This window comes from Mytilus galloprovincialis, chromosome 14 (assembly GCF_965363235.1).
Source record: "Mytilus galloprovincialis chromosome 14, xbMytGall1.hap1.1, whole genome shotgun sequence".
Lineage (NCBI taxonomy): Eukaryota > Metazoa > Mollusca > Bivalvia > Mytilida > Mytilidae > Mytilus > Mytilus galloprovincialis.
In genome coordinates, this window is record NC_134851.1 from 63,857,438 (window position 1) to 63,875,228 (window position 17,791).

Below are 17,791 nucleotides of genomic sequence, written 5' to 3' on the forward strand. Positions count from 1 at the left end.
GTGATATAGTTGGTAAGTTTTTCTAAATATGTTTGATTATACATTTTTTTTACAAACTCAACAACATTATAGTGTAAGCATATCACATTCTTTTACTTGAATTAAAATACAAAGGTTGAACAGTACAAATGACATGGTTAAAAGCAATAATATGAAAATTGTCTGTATTAAAGGTACATAGTTTAGGATAATTTATTTGTTACAATTCTTAGTATCCATGTCTCTATCGTTGAACACTTTTCGTGTATTCATTACTTGTTTTAAATGTAAACAAAATACACTCGTAGCGAGATATTTAAAAAAAACTTTAAGTATTACAAAGGATGCGGAACGTCAAACCCAGTTTTTACACAAAAGAAGAATAATATTTACTGAAAGGTCATCCTGTCAACAAACTGGAATTTGATACGGAAGAATTTTGTAACAACAATTTATATTTGCATTTAATTATTTACCTTGCTTGTCAATAGGATTCTTGATTTGAAATATATTATACTTTTGCAATTTATTTTATAGTACATCTCAGGGTAAGTGATACTAGTAATAATCGCGTTACTAACACATCATATTTTCGTAAAATATACTGTTTTATAGTTTTCCTTGTTAAATTGTGATGTAACATTATTGTTTCAGGTAACGGTGAAGGTTTTTTTTTGTATCTGTTCTAAGTCAGAAAACTGATGTTTAGCGATTGTCGTTTGTTGATGTGATTCACAAGTGTCTAAAGGGTTTCCTGTAGTCAATTTTGGGGCCCTTTATAGCTTGCTATTCGATGTAAGAGTAGGCTTCGTGTTGCGGATCGCACTTTGACCAATAAGGTATAGGCTATTGCTACAAACTAGTCCGTGTCTATGTGTGTTGAAATTTGTACTAAGACATTTATCAAACAGAAAAGTAGCTCAACACAGCCTGAATAAAAAAAAACAGAGAATGCCCGATGAAAAATAAACGATTTGATTGATCACCATTTAAAAAGTTTTAATTTTCAATATATTATACATGTTATAACAATTTGCATTAAGGATTGTTTTTTTACTTTGAATTATTAACAATAGATTCTTTATATTTTGCAGATAACATCGTGATGAAATATAGTGTTTTTGTTTCTATTGAGCTGCTTATCTTTCTTTGCTTCATCAGTAGAGGTAAGTAGATATTAGAAGATGTGGTATTAGTGCCAATGAGACTACTATTCATTCAAGTAACAATTAATAAGATTAAACCATTATAGGTCAAGGTACGGCCTTCAACATGGAGCCTTTGTTCACACCGAACAGCAAGCTATACAGGGCCCAAAAATTACTAGTGTAAAACCATTCAAACGAGAAAACCAAATAAGGCACATATGTGTTTTAAAATAGACATTCACGTAACAGTTTTAAATTAAAGGAACAAAAGGATAACCCAATTCTCTTTACGACAAATGATAAATGAAATTGGTATATAATTGAAAGGTGATCATATGTACCTTAAATACGATCGTATTTTTCCTACAAACAATTGTTGTTATATGGTAAGATTCGTCTGATACTTTATAATTTTTCATGTTTGTGTTGTCATTCAGACATTTAACGTGACGACAACTCTTGATGTTAATATCAGCACAAACTAGTTGATAAAATTAGTAAACAACCAAACTCTAGCTACAGTTGATGCTTACCACACGATGAATTATGCGCGAGAAATATTAGATTGATCAATCGAATCTGTAATACATTTCATAAATGTTTAAATGAAGCTGACATTTTTCTATGATATCGTCATGTTCGTGTTGGTCAAAGTTATGATATGAAGCGACGATGTTTATGACTATACAATATTTGTTTTATTCATTTTGTAAGGTCGACACAAAATCTTTTAACACTATTTATATACCATCTACCAACCTCACTCATCAAGTGTCTTGCTATATAAATTGTTTTTTTTTTCTGAATTAACGTGCCATTGTTAGTTGGTGTTCTTTGTTTTGCTCGTTTAGCGGCATTTGTAAGTAAATCGTTCAAGAGGCACGTTAATACTACAAAAATACAGCCACCACAGCCAAAACTTTCTTCTAGTACTGCATTTCTAGTGAAATAAAATGTAGAAAAAGAAAAAGCCGAGTAGAATTTTAATGAAACGTTTTTTTTTTTTATTTAATATCAGGGCTTCAAAACAAGATAATCTTTTCAATTAATGGTTCAATCAAAGAAAGAAACTTGCTTAATGGAGTAGTATCAACTTTATTATCGAATCTACAGAGTAATATATATTCGTTAGACTATGATTATAAAACTGGATATGTGTTTTTCCCAAGGCATAATAAAAACGACATTCTAAGGTAATCAATTAAAACATTTTCTTGTAATCTTGAAATTGATATATGGATATAAAAAGATATTGTATAAGTGCCAATTAGACAACTCTCCACCCAAGTAAAACAGTATAGGCCGTACGGTTACCTATAGTTGTTAATTTCTTTGTCATTTTGGTCTCTTGTGGAAATTTTTTCTCATTGGCAATCATTCCACATCTTCTTTTTATATATACATTATAGGTCAAGGTACGAGCTTCAACGAAGAGCCTAGGATCACGCCGAACAGTAATCTATAAAGTACCCCAAAAATTACAAGTGCAAAACCATTCAAACGGGAAAACAAACGGTCTTATCTATATAAAATATGAAAAACGAGAAACACTTATGAACCATATAAACAGACGATATGCATATGTATGTTGTATAAGGCTAACTCGTTCAGTAAATTCGGTAAACTTGGACGCGACCATAGATACGACATTATTAACACACTTGTATATGTTATCATCAGTAAAACAGATATTCCATGATCTTGATTACGGAAACAAAACTTAAACCTTACGAAGGGATAATCTTAACGTAAGCTTGTGACTCCTTGTTTATGTATATTATTTTTTAACGTCTCTGTAACCTTTATACTTGCATGGTTTTATGAGAATAAAATATCTATCTCTCTATCAAGAAAATAATGATACGACACAAAAATCCTGAAAATTCGTATCAAATGATAGAAATATCAGCCGTATGCGTGCGCAGCAAGAATGTTTGTACATATAAATAGTAACTTCTGTATGACATTACAGTGTTGTGATATGCTCCGTTATTTTCAGTGAATTCCTCTTCAACTGATTTTAATAATAAAATATCTTGTAGTGATCGTCAATGAATGAAACCAATGGTCTTATATTAAAACAAAATAAATCGGTGAAATCGTAAGATATTTGGAGGAACTATATTGATAGAATGAACAGCAACAACTTTTAAATATAAGTACATACATTGATATTTAAAAGTTGTTGCTGTTCATTCTATCAATATAGTTCCTCCATATATATAGTTTAAGGTGTTATATGGGATTTTCAAATATGAAACAAAAATTAAATAAAAAAGAGAAGTTAACATATCTATGAAAGATACATTTTTGTACGACGATATTATATCCTCAAAATACTGATAATGTAGAAAAAACAAGTGTCCATTCATATTGTTATGTTTAGTTGATAATTTTTTTTTTGCATTATCCATGTAACCTATCCTCATATGTATTGTTTACATGGGAGCAACACACCTTGGTTTCATTTTTCTTGCTTACCACTATGTCTTGGTGAATTGGTCATGGTTTTGTTCAATATTCTCAGCTCTGATGGGCGAATGATACCAGAGGGACATCCAAACTCATAAAAATAATAAACTGACTACGACATGCATGGCTATAAAAGACAAAGACAAACAGACAAACAATAGTACACAAAACAAAACAATAAACAACACTAACCCCACCGAAATCATGGGGGTGATGTCAGTTGCTTCGGAAGGGTAAGCAGATCCTGTTCTACATGTGCATGATATGGCACTCGTTGTGTTGCTGATTTTATTACAAACCCTGCGAACAGTCGAATTTCGTAGGTCACATTCGTGCAAAGGGATCGAGGTTGTACATGTAGTTACGATATTAAGAAAATATCCGCTATTATCTGTGAACTGAATACATCATTACTTTCAACCAACTCATGATATCGTTCGTGAAATTTACAAACGGATGATTTCAACAACATCATTTGTAACTCTTGGTTTAATATATTCCTTGTGAGCAGCAACCCTCTATGAAGAAAATACACGACCGGGAATATCGTACCGATTGGGAAATATATAAACTCCGTATACAGGCGCTTGTGTTGTATGTTGTTTTTTTTTTGGCAATAACTTGCGGTATTTCAAGAAGGAAATCACGAAAAGCGCTTCAAACGCACGGATTATATCTATTTTTATACAAAAATATTATTTACTTTTCATAGATTTCGTTATCCATCAGAAACAGCTTATAGCACAAAATTCGTAGCAGCTGCCAGGGAACCAATAGCTCTGGTTATTGACCCGTTATTGAATCATGTGTATTGGACAGAAATATACCAACAAAAGATATATAGATGCGATTTTGATGGAACAAATAAGATATCAATTCTTCAAGATGATCAACTTTATGCTATTACATTAGATTATGTGAACAGGTATGTATTAACAGCAAAAACTATCCTTTTCCAGATATTGACATACATTTTTTACACGAGAAGTCTTCACAAAACAATACTACTAAAGGGACGATTGTTTATTTTTTTTGGAGGTGTTGCTCATCTGGCACCGTATAACGGTAATTATACATCACAAAGTGTTCGCTATACTCGTGTTTGGAGTGACGATTTGAATTTGAATGAGGTACCCACGTGATATTAACTTTATGATGACAAATAAAATGGAAATAAATCGACGAAATAAACATTTTTTGTAAAAGAATTAAATGAGTCCATGTGATGGAAGCCGAGCGACAACATGTTCCTTTTAAGGAATATGTCAACATCCAATTTGATGTCAACTAACATTATTCATTCATCACTCTTTCTTTCCTTTTTACTATGTAATTGCAGCTGGCTGTATTATAGTACAAAGACAAACAAAATTAAAAGATATAGATTAACTAGTGGTGAAAAGCAGACAGTCAAAGAGTCGGTAGATGTAACTGGTTTGGGTATAGGTATGTACATGCAATGGGTTGTGTTAAAAGAATAAGACGACATGGGTATAACATGTGTGGTTCCGATGACCGATAACCTCGATTTTAAAAGTGAACTGTGAAATTGTGTGTAGATATAGATGACTAAGTTTAAAAACTTTCTGTCATCATTGTTAAGCTCACAGGGCCCGAAGGTTCCCATGTGAGCTCATGCCATCACTTGGCGTCCGTTGTCGTCGGTCATCTGTCGTCATCGTCGTCTGTTTATCAGACCTGAAATGTATAGACAAGATGTTGGGTTGCTGCCACATGTATATGTTAATTCAAAAGAAATTATCCTGTTTTTGGTTATTATCTTGATAGTTTTGAAGATCAAGATAAATCGCAAACAGCAACAATCTTTAGCAAAGTACATTGTAAGTTCTACAAAAAAGTGAAAATTACCAAAATAGTCAATTGATCTCTAAAGAAGTTATTGACCTTTAAAAACAATTTAACACAATTTGTTCATTATATTTGTTTACATTAAAAATCTTCTCTGAAACTTAATCAACAACTATCAATAAACATGACCACTGTAGACCACTGTTGCTAAAACAAGAAGATAAGGGTCAAATGTAGCTTTTGGCTTATATCTCATAAACTAAAGCAGTAAGAGCAAATGTGAAAAGTATTTAAAGTGATGATTAGGTAAATATATATATTTTATGAAATATCCAGACCAATTGGAGAATTTATAGTTCGGCTACTGTTATAAGTAGGGTTTTTTAAAGAAATTTTTCAGTTTTTTTATTACTTAATTTAATTGTGTGCGGAGTTATGGTCCTTTGACTTCAAAAAAATCACAAAAATAATCAGTTTTCCACACTTTTTTCACTCTTGAAGATATTGATTTGATAATTGGTATAAAGTTGTAACTCAACAAGTTACGGTCCAAGTTCAAGTTATGATCCTTGGATTTAGTAAAACCTCGAAAAGAATATATAACAATGTATTATGAACATGTAACGAAAAAAGAGTATAGAGGTGTTATGTTACCATTCGTTTGATAACTGAAATTAATTTACGTTTATGGAAGGTGACGAAAATACGCCTAACCCTAGTACCATGATGTCGTTTGAAAGTACATTTCCATTTGATTAGGGACTTTCCGTTTTGAATTTTTCTCAGAGTTCAGTATGAATTGGGAGCAACTAATGTTAAACAATAACAGTTGAGCTATTAATCAAGTTTCTATTCTCTAACAAGAGTATTTTCCATAAAATTGAGAGGGTCAAAATGACAATGATAGTATAAAAAAGCGAGAAATAGCCAAAAGTCATCTATAGCATACTAATATATTACAAAGTTCCTATCGATGTACAACTCTTTGAATCTTAACTATCAGGCAATGCAATATGCTTTAAATCTCATTTAGGATATTCCTATTTTCGGTAGAACTGACAGTAATTATGTAGATATGTAGTTATTATTTCAGTTCAGTTTTGAAGTATCATTCAATAGAAATCCTAAATTAACGTGTAAACACTTGTTCATTTAAACCAGAGACTAATAACTAATAAATTTTGAGTATTATCTGTAGACGCAACTTCCTTGCAGTTTTTAATGATGTAAGACTGGGGTTGATTCCCAGAAAAAAAGATCAATTTCAACCTTTGTCGCAACATTCTATTCGAGAAACTATAGTTGTTTCTGTATTTACTGCGAAACTATATTCAAAATCATTGTTGAACTCGACATTTAAGCTGTTAGTCAACAATTTCATAATCATTATACGTATAACTAGTACTATGTGTGTAGTTATATCATTGTGTAATGTATTACATGACATTACCAATAAACAGTGCAATTAATTGTTTGTAAAATGTGAAGAAATATGTGTGTTTATTATATTTCAATATAATAACGACATGAATGCCATGTAAAACCATACTGAAATATTCAACTATCAAATCTGAATTAAATCTCAGTTTTTTTTTTGTCTAAGTACTTATACAGATATTGTGACAAATGTGTTATCGTAAACTAATGAGCAACAGTGACCATAAAGTAAAGGCGTCAGAAGTATCAATACACCTACACATGACAACCGTTAAGACCGGTTTTATCAGTGAGAAAATAATGTCACCATCATATATTGTCATATCTGCTCGAAAAACGTGCTCATTTCATTTACACAGAAGATTGCTAACGTTTTACCTATAATTCCCCTTTTCACCTAACTGAAATTGAAACATAAATCCAAGACCACCATTGTTATTTCAGATGCTTATAAGAATCGTTTGTACTGGATGGAATACCAAAATGGGGATTTAGAATCCTCTGGTCTCAATGGAACAAATGCTATCAAAGTTGTCAGCACGAATAAAACCAGAACAAACATAGGCATTTATGTGTATGGTAGCACAATATATTGCTCAAATGGTATTCAAATATTGAAGGTCACAGTATCACCAATTACAATGACAGAGGTCGTACACACAGATACAGCTGGAATCAATAGTGTATTTTTTTATGATGGTAAGAATAAACGTATTGGAAAAAGGGTTTAAATCCATTATCTGACATATTTGTTTAATGTTTATATTTTTGATCGATCAAAATAAAATCACATTAACGATACCAATTTTTCTACACAAAATTAAATTTCACTAAATGCAAATGATAAACATAACATGTATCAACATATTTCGGGTTAAAAAAATTCTCTATGCAAAATCTTTAACTGTTTGAAAATTTAGTCGATATAAAATAGGCTAGAAATCATCTTTTATTTTGTATTAGAGTGTTCCCAAATTCACTAAAGGATAATACATGTACATAAAATTGAGAATGAAAATGGGGAATGTGTCTACATCTATTTGTCGATATTTATCCAGACAATAAATTAAATATTTGAATGATAAGATTACCAGTCCCAAATATTTGAAGCCAAATAGGTTCAAAACATGTGGATATGTCTTAACGAATGCATTGTTCCTTCATCCAAGCATATCTTGGATGTGCAGGATGAAGGTCATTCTTAGAATATGAGCCTGAGGCTCGAAAGTAATGAATTAGCTTTACTTCTCTATGAGGGGTGAAGCTTACATATAATATCTCTGTTTAAAGAAACAAACTATATAACCACCTATAGCTGGCCAGTGACCTTGACCCTAGTATATAAGCACCTGTTCCATAATAACTTGTCATAATTTAAAGCAAGTTTGTGTCGACCAAATATAAAACCCAGTGGAAAAGGGTGGGTCTGACTGATAATCCCTAGGGTGGGAATTAATTACTTTCGAGCCTCAGGCTCATATTCTAAGAATGACCTTCATCCTGCACATCCAAGATATGCTTGGATGAAGGAACATTCTTATTCATATTTCGCCTTCGGTCTCAAGTAATGAATTAGCTTGTTTAAAGTGTAGACACAAACTAAAAACAATTTTTATATAAATGCCAACATTTAATAAAGGATAAAAATCACAAGATCATCCAGTAACTACAACTGAAGAAAAGTGTTTTAGTACTGATATTATTTACTTTCCTGTTATAGAACTTATAAAAAGTTTTACCATATGTCCAGACAAAACTGTTGCCATAATGTCCTTAATAGAACATCCTGAAGCTAAATGCACTTATGAAGAGGTTCCTCCAAATGAGTTAACCTTAAAACCTCGGATAAAATTAGAACTCTCTCTAACTATCTAAACTTTACGAAAAGACTTAGATGAATTCTCTCACCTATTTTGTACACAAAACATGATAAATCATTGTCTTAATCAACACAAAGTTTTGGTTTATCAAAACCTTTGATCACCTCATTAGGTAAACTAACTAACAGATCTAGTATTTTTCAAAAACTCATGTATATGAAAAAAAAATAAAGTGCCATGTCTCTGAATGAAAGACATAGAATGTAAATCTACAGCTGATAAAGATAGTACTTCAAGGCAGATGTAGTCAAGGCAAATAAAGACACAAGTATAAAAGACAGTTTCAATGTTAAATACTCCAATGAATATTAAGAACTTAAAAAAGATAGCGCTAAATTCATCTCCCAAGTGAAAGAGTATCTAACTCTTCAATTGCAGATTCAGGTTTAAGCAACCTTCCACAAATACATGTAGTAAACAAACAAATTCAGTAAAATCTATTTCTTAAAGGATAAAGTCTGTTTCAACATAGACCAAGAAAAATTCACATTAAACATGCTGAATATGAAAAGCTTGTGTTTTACAAAAATTTCAATAATCCGTGACTAACATCCTTTTTAGATGGTGATAAGGAATTGGTTCTCTAATTGAACACACCAAATAATGAAATTTCTCAAAAAAAAATATTGATAATGCTTGATTATAGATGCATGGTCTCCAAGATGAAGTGTAAATATATTTTACAAATGATTCTGAAATCTCCTGTTTATATTAAAGTGATTTCTGAGTATAATACACACGTTTTTACCCTACTGCACAATCAACCCTTCAGGTGTTGGTTCACTTTAATTTTTTACAATATACAGTTAAATTAAGTCTCTTCCTGACGGAAAGACATTATCTTCAGTATGTAACATTGTTACTAATTTTTATGCTTAACAGTTTAACTGGCAAATAAATTAAAATTGGTCTTAGCAAAGAAAACCAACTCTGAGCAAGCCAAAAAGGATAATCAAAAGAGCCTTCTGAACTTTATCACTAATAATTTTCTTTATAAATATCCCCAACAATGAAAAAGATGGGAAAATATAAGGTCATAATTCTGATCATGAAAATAAAAACATCTCTGAAAGGAGCTTGTTGGTCAAAAGACAACGAAGTAATTATCTACAGATTGAAAATGAAAACGTAATAACAACAAAACAAATATATCTTCTATCAATTGACATCCTTTTGAATCTGTAAATTTTTTAGACATATGATAAGCATCAAAAATTTTCTTACCAGGAATATAAAGAGCTGTGATAAAAATGTTCTTTCTTGAACACCAAGCCCAAATAATGAAATATTTGTAGTAAGCATGTTAAGTGACAAAGAGGTTACACCTCCTATTGCATAATAAAAGCTACTGAAATTGTATCTTCTGATTGTATAACTCTCTGTGACTAAAAATTTTTCTCCAGAAGAATATTATAGCCAACAATACTATGAAATCTATATGAAATGAGTGCATACTCTTAAAGAAGCTCCGTCTACCAACAGAAACATTTTCTTCAAATTTGGATCCCAAATCCTTATGTCAGAGGAATCTGGTACAACCCAAAAACTTATTTGGATGGGTCTATAAATCAAATTTTTAATTTCTGATTTTAAATTGTTAAAAAATTTCACCTATTGATGATAATAAACACTGTAACAACTATACAGTGTTTCAACATTATTTCTCGCCATGTTTCTGCAATGTAACATTCCCATGCATGCCACAGATACTGCATTAAAAGCATTCATCACAAGACCAATAAATGATGTAAAACATCTATAATACCGTTACACAATTCTATTTAAAAAGAATTTCCCAAGGGAGATAATTTTACCATTTCTCATCTGTCAGAAAAAACTTAAATAGCTCAGTATCAATAATGAGACAAAGGAAAATAATGTGCTTCCAAGGAATGAGTACCAACTTCTCAAAATTTTTCTGAAGCACAGCTTATCAAGCATTTGCACCACTTCTTCTGTATTCACAATACAATCATCTAAACTCTGATCCATAATAAAATAATCATCAATGTATAAACTATAGCATGTATATACTTCAAGTGACATTATTTCATAAATACATAGACAGGTTTTAAAACCTTAGTAAAAACTCTTGATGCAGAAGCCAATCCAAAACAAAAAAACATAAATATCATACCAATGTCTTTTCCACATAAATCAGGAAATTGTGATATAAACATAAATGATACTTAAATATGCATCTGTGAGATCTATAGATGTTAGCTCTATCTAATTATTCTAAAGAATTACATCTAAACAAAAGATAAATGGTCCTGCTCCAAATGCTGATAAGCCACAAACTTAGTTTGTTTTAATTTTTCAAATAGATACAGGCCTTGAAGACCAATCTTTCTTAGGAACCAAGAAAATATAGGAAATAAACTGATTTTCCATTGATCGATCAACCTTTTAAATAGCTCTCTTAGCTATCAATTTTTGGACTTCTGAAATTAATTCATCCTTATGAAAGGTGAAATGTATTTAATTCAAAAAGGATAAACCTTGTGGTACATCATTAAAAATAATTTTATAACCATTTCTTAATAAATCTAATATCAATAGATCATTAGTAACATTTTCCAAATCATAATATTTAAGTTATCTACTGTATATATAGCAACTGGTTGAGAAATGTGACCTCTTTGAGATTCTCTGTTCCCTTTTTGGAAACGTCTCCCTCTCAATGAAGGGAATTGCCTACTACATGTAGTATAGTCGCCCTGTTGACCAACAGAGCCTCTGCAGTTAAAAAACTGATATTGCCTTTCCCATAACAGCTGGTAGTAAATTAATTGCTAGACCTGGAACCTCTTCCAAGGAATCTATAATTTGCTAAGAATCTTTGTATAAACACTAAGTTTGCTTTTTGCAATCATAACTAGAAATGTGATAAAGCAACTATCACAACAGAATTACAAATAAGTTTTATCATCTAAATATTTCTGAGCATCTCCTATGGGTTTAACCAGAAAACCATGGTAAAACAAACAAATATAATTTTACAATAAAATCCTTGTATTATCAAGATCCAATGGCTCATTCCTACAACAAGAAATAGCAACTCAACAATAGGGGTGATGATCAACCCCTTAATAAAGTATCTCTGGGTTTCCTGCATCTTTGAAACCACAGAGTGGGCCTGTCTAGGCATTGCCATTTCGATTTTTTAATTATCCTAGACACACTAGGATTGTCACAGTTCTCAGTGTGATAGTATTTCCTCTAAGAACTTTATATATTCCTGATTTTATCAAAATCATGATTAAACTGTTCAACAAACAGGATGAGATAATGGACCATTAATCTCACTAAAAGAAGCCTTAAAGGCTTCTGAAAACCTTAATGCAGGATCAAAAGACCTTAATGCAGGATCAAAAGACGTATCAAATTCAACTCCGGCTGGACTATCATCAGCCATGGCACATACTCCAAAAGGAGGTACATACACCGTATCAATTCAGTAGATAAGATCAAAATTTAGAACTAAATCTTCATTAAAGTAAGCCTCTAATGGCAAAAATTCAAATATAGCAGCAGGTTTCTCTACAAACTCTGCTAGAGTTGAAGGCAGTGAAACTGTCTCAAACCTCATGATTCATACAGGTTCTTTAATACATTAATAATAAATAGTAAATGTATCAATATACATGCCTATCTAAATCTCAACAGCACTTTCGTTAGAAACAATCACAAATCAAGTAGATTTTGAAGTTATACAAGTAACACTAGATTTTAAAACTTACTTTTTACAGGTTCTGTTGCTTTGTCAATTATTTCCAATTGCCATGCCATTATGATCTATTATAAAACTACTAGGTTTTATAACTGTTTAAGAAGAGGATTTATTCAAAATACCTCTTGTATTCCTATTAAATTTATCATCTTTAATTTCTAAAACATTCCAGAGGTGATGAAAATCATAACCATCACCCTTGTAAGTGTAAACATCATTCTAAACATCTTGCAAAAACAATACATTTGCATAAACAAATTCAGCCATTGTAATACAAAAATGTGTACCTGTGCAGGTAAAACACGTGTAAATTGTGAAAAGTACTCACGACCTTTATCAGATGAATAGAAATACTTTTAAATATCTACCTGTTTAACAAACAGGAGTATGAATTAAGTAACAAATGTGCTATTAGGCAAAAAACTTAATGAATATATAAAATTGTCATACATCGTAGACAATAAAATATTTTATTAATTTCCATGAACACTTGTCATACATCGTAGACAAGAAATTTTTAAATTCATTTCCATCAACAATTGTCATACATCGTATACAATTGAGGAATTATTATTTGTAAATAACAAAATAACATTAGAACTTGTCGTACATCGTAGACAAGTTAATGTAACTTTAATAACTTTCTGCCAAATTTAAGATAAAAAATAAAATCACTAAAAAGAACTTATGTGAAGTGTTCACTTCAACCCTCTAGAAAAATAATGACAAGTTATTATGGAACAGGTGCTTATATACTAGGGTCAAGGTCACTGGCCAGCTATAGGTGGTTATATAGTTTGTTTCTTTAAACAGAGATATTATATGTAAGCTTCACCCCTCATAGAGAAGTAAAGCTAATTCATTACTTGAGACAGAAGGCGAAATATGAATAAGAATCATTCATATATGGTTGGCTATATCTTTTTATTTGATGATATGAAATTCAATCTGTGTAAATAGTAATTTGTCACATGCATACCCACAATGTATAATGGCCCTATATTAGGATGAATATATTAAAATAATGTTTGCATCAAGTGTTTGAATTATTGACCTAAATATATAATGCATATATTATATATATATTATTTATATAATTTTATCTGTCGTTAGCTAACGATGATAACATTTGTTGTTTGTCTATGACTCAATATTGGGTAATAGTTATGTACTGCTTGTGCTATGCAACTATATGGTCAACATTATCTCATAACTATTAATTCGCATTAAATTTTAAAAAATGTAAATGTTAACTAACACTAGTATCTAGCTTTATGTATGCACTTTTGTTTTTACCAATTTTCATGGAAAGAGGAAACCTTGCCTTTTCGTGGATATCTAATTCGTTGTAAATGGTAAGTCTGCATACATTTCTATAGAAAATTGTAGTGCGTTAAACATTAAAATTCGGGGTTCCTAAGTTTCAACTTAATCAACGAAAAAACCAATACTAATGGTAACGGATGTCTATGAATAATAGAGAGCAGTCATTATTCACGCTTAAAACTTTGCTCAGTGCTCGGAGCACAAAATTCATGCTCCAAACATAAAATCCAGCATTTTGATTGGTTAATTTTGGAGTATGAGTACAAATAAATATTAAGTCGAAAGTTTTATGACTTCAAGACCATATATGAGTTATCAATGAACAAAACAACCTAGCCAACCTAATAGTACAACCGAATAAGCATATGCTACTTTGTATACCTACACAGTCAAGTGAATCAATTTCCAGTTAAAAAAGGAAACAATAATAAAAAATAAAATAAACTGCAGATCTCTGTTCTTTCGAAAATCTAATTTCGAGGGCATTGACAATGAACATGTTACACTATAGTTAAAATGTTTTCTAGATACTTAATTACAAGTTAACATCAATTTTATATGTCAAGTTGTGTCATACGTTTTTAATGTTTGGTTTGACTAATTTGATAATGTCATATTTGAAACAAAACCTGTATCCACTTTCTTTTTTTTTAATAATATTTTCCTGCAAACAAAATATACACTCCATTACGAAATGGTTTTCAAATCAACGAACGTCATCTAATGAATTATTGATATTTGATTATACATATTTTTAAATTTGCACATGTTAATTTAATGATTTTAAACAAACATAAAATTATGTTTTATTAATTTAATATAATCATGTTTCCTTTTTCCTTAAGGACATGAGTAAAATTAATGTATATATGTTTTTACAAACATGAACGTCATTAACTCTTCTTGTATTCACAGGTGAGTAATTCAAATAGTAATCAAAGGTACCAGGATTATAATTTAGTACGCCAGACGCGCGTTTCGTCTACATAAGACTCATCAGTGACGCTCATATCAAAACATGTTATAGAAACTAGCACAAACATGTTTAAAAGTACATATGCACAACCAAATGATTGTTATTTCAAATTGATTTTGAATAAGAAGATATGTTTCTTTTTATATATACACATATTTTTTACAAATTGTAACTTTGATGGTGATTTGTGTTACTAGCACTCATACCATATCTTCTTATGTCTACAGTTAAACTGAACACACTTTTCTTTTCTTATTGTTTTTCGCGCACATGTGATAATTGTAAGTGTGGATCAACTGCATAACAGCTTTTTATCCGCAGACTAGACTTTACAAAGTATATCACATTACACAAACACTTGTCTACAAAATAATAAATTATAGTATACACAAAACTTAAATACAGAGTATCCAACGACGAAACAGAATCAGTACATATTTTTTTCTTTAAATTATATGAATATACAAACAAGTGTTTACGTGAATCCTGTTACCTGTATTTTGAAAAAAAAGACACTTTATTTTTCATACGAAGATTTTTCTAAACGTACCGGACTTACAGTTTTTAAATTAACCATCTGTTGAATATATCCTACATTGTAAGTACTGCTTATTTAAAGTACATGTTCAAATTAGTGAAAATAGAAACTTTTGATATTCAAAAAATATCTAGTGTCTTACCAATGCGTATAATTCATAATCGTAGTCCTTAATTTCATTTTTCTATGTTGTATTTTGTGTATTTTTGTGTACTGACTTTCGTTTGTCTTGTTCTTTGTAAGCCATGGCGTCGTTTGTTTATTTATTATGTATGAATTGTAATGTTTATTTCGTATCTTTCGTCCCTCTTTCATATTTTTTTCTATACGATGATTTATCAGGTCTTCTATGTGTTTGATTGTAAATCCTGTCATCTTGAAATTCACAGACATGTAAACAAAAAGACACCATTGAACACATTTATTTAAACAGTCATGTGTTAATGTACCTTTTAAAATATACAGACTCTTTCTTAACATACGGCATCGATTGTATGCAAAACAAACGTACACGCGACATCAAATAACGTTACCTTAAAAGCGAACACAGGGTAGAAAATATAACGAGTGTATTATAAGCCAAGTATAATTTATGAGTTTTTACATTGCTTGTTGATGCTATGAACAGGTGTACAGTTGAGGTGAATGGAAAACGTATATTTATGTCCTATGATTGTTGATTAACTATATGGAAGCCTACACGATGACCTATATTTTGTTAATTTACATGCAATTTATCAGTGATGGAGATTATTCCCTGAATATCATACAAATCTTCATATTTTAAATATTTATATTTATATTTAATAGATATGTCGGCAGTGGAAATAATTGATCACAACTACACGTCTTGAACTTGAAAATGAATGGCACGAAAGAAGAACGTATGGATTTTAAACGACACATTACATTGTACATGCGGTGAAGCCCAATTCTGGAGTTATCTCGTATTTCAAACTTTTACCAAAAGAATGGTTACAATGACTTTCATTAATTTAAATGAAACATTTAAAGGAAAAATAACAGATAATGAGAATGCAAGAATGAGTACCACAACACATTTATTATACACACTAATAACACAATCGGACAAGCTTGTGTAATTATAAGTATATTCAACAGAGGACATTCGAAAATGTAAATTGAGATCACATATATATGCATTAGCCATACCGCTGTTCAAGTATTTGGGTCAATGGTTTTAATTACCAAAGCAGAATGTAAGCCAACTTGTGTTTAAAAAGTTCTAAAAGAAACTTGAACAAAAATATTTACCGTCTTAAAATGCAAAAGGCGATTAGGCTGTTTTCAGTGACCAATACGTCAGAACGTGCATGCATTAAACAAATGTGTGTGTTGACGTGATGCGATTTAATTGTACCATCTAGAATATATTACAACTGATAAACTATATTTTGTTAAAAAAATTCTTGATATAGGATTTATAAAAGCAATGTTTTTTTAGATGTATTTATTAAGTTCGAAAACAGGCAATTCATACGTTTTTCTTTTATTATTACATGTTTGTGCAATATTGGAAGCTTATTCGTAAAAATGTAAGCATTAACTGCATAATACATTTCTGTGTCATTTGGTCTCTTGTGGATATTGTCTCATTTGCAATCAAACCACATATTCTTTTTTATAATTAATCAATTAAAAACAATCATGAATTTATTATTGATACAATGTACCCTGCATGACATCATCATCCATTGCAAATACGGAAACTCTCATTGAATTCCGATGGAGAAGTTATCAAACTAACTTTAACCGATTATACATTTCTATTGTTTGAGAAAGATAGTACAGATACATACATTTACAGTAAATAATAATGTTTTAAGACATAGTGTAAGTGTTTAAATAGGTTTGCATTATAGAATAATGGGGTGCGACAATACACAGAATAGTAAATAATAGGGCTCGACAATATGGAGAATAGAAAATAATAGGGTTCGACAATACAATGAATAGAGAATAATGGGGTGCGACCATATACAAAAAAAAATGAAAATGATACAATATCAGGAATGAAAAATAACGAATTGCTATAAAATGGAAGATACAAAAAATTGAGATGCTGCAATAAGAAATATGTAATAATGAATTGCTTTATAGAAAAAATGTACAATTTAGAATCAAAGGGTGTTAAACTGTAAAGAACATAGTGTAAAGGAGTGGTATACAATTTAATATAGAGAATAATGATATGTTACATGCAGGTGTCATATAATAGATGATAATAGGGTGCTTCATCCACGAGAAATAACGATTAGTATGGTACCATAGTATACAAATAAAGACTACTATTTAGAAAAAGGACCATATAGTTGTTAATTTCTGTGTCATTTTGGTCTCTTGTGGACAGTTGTCTCATTGGCATTCATACCACATCTTCTTTTTTTTATACATTGTAAGATTCTACATTATTTGGCAATTTGTGATAATAAAGCTTTGCAACTGTTTCGACTTTACATCCTTTGGCTTCAA

The 17,791-nt window shown here is 30.6% G+C and overlaps 2 long non-coding RNA genes across 2 annotated transcripts; both read left to right on the forward strand.

The window, feature by feature from the left end:
• Positions 1-435: 435 nt before the first annotated feature.
• Positions 436-7,836, forward strand: LOC143058981 (uncharacterized). The gene is made up of 6 exons (XR_012973314.1): positions 436-527; positions 1,074-1,145; positions 2,146-2,320; positions 4,312-4,524; positions 4,939-5,045; positions 7,290-7,836. It is a non-coding gene; the product is annotated as an uncharacterized LOC143058981 (long non-coding RNA).
• A 5,554-nt stretch (positions 7,837-13,390) lies between these two features.
• On the forward strand, positions 13,391-16,709 carry LOC143058982 (uncharacterized). The gene is made up of 2 exons (XR_012973315.1): positions 13,391-15,358; positions 16,109-16,709. It is a non-coding gene; the product is annotated as an uncharacterized LOC143058982 (long non-coding RNA).
• The last annotated feature ends 1,082 nt before the right edge of the window (positions 16,710-17,791 follow it).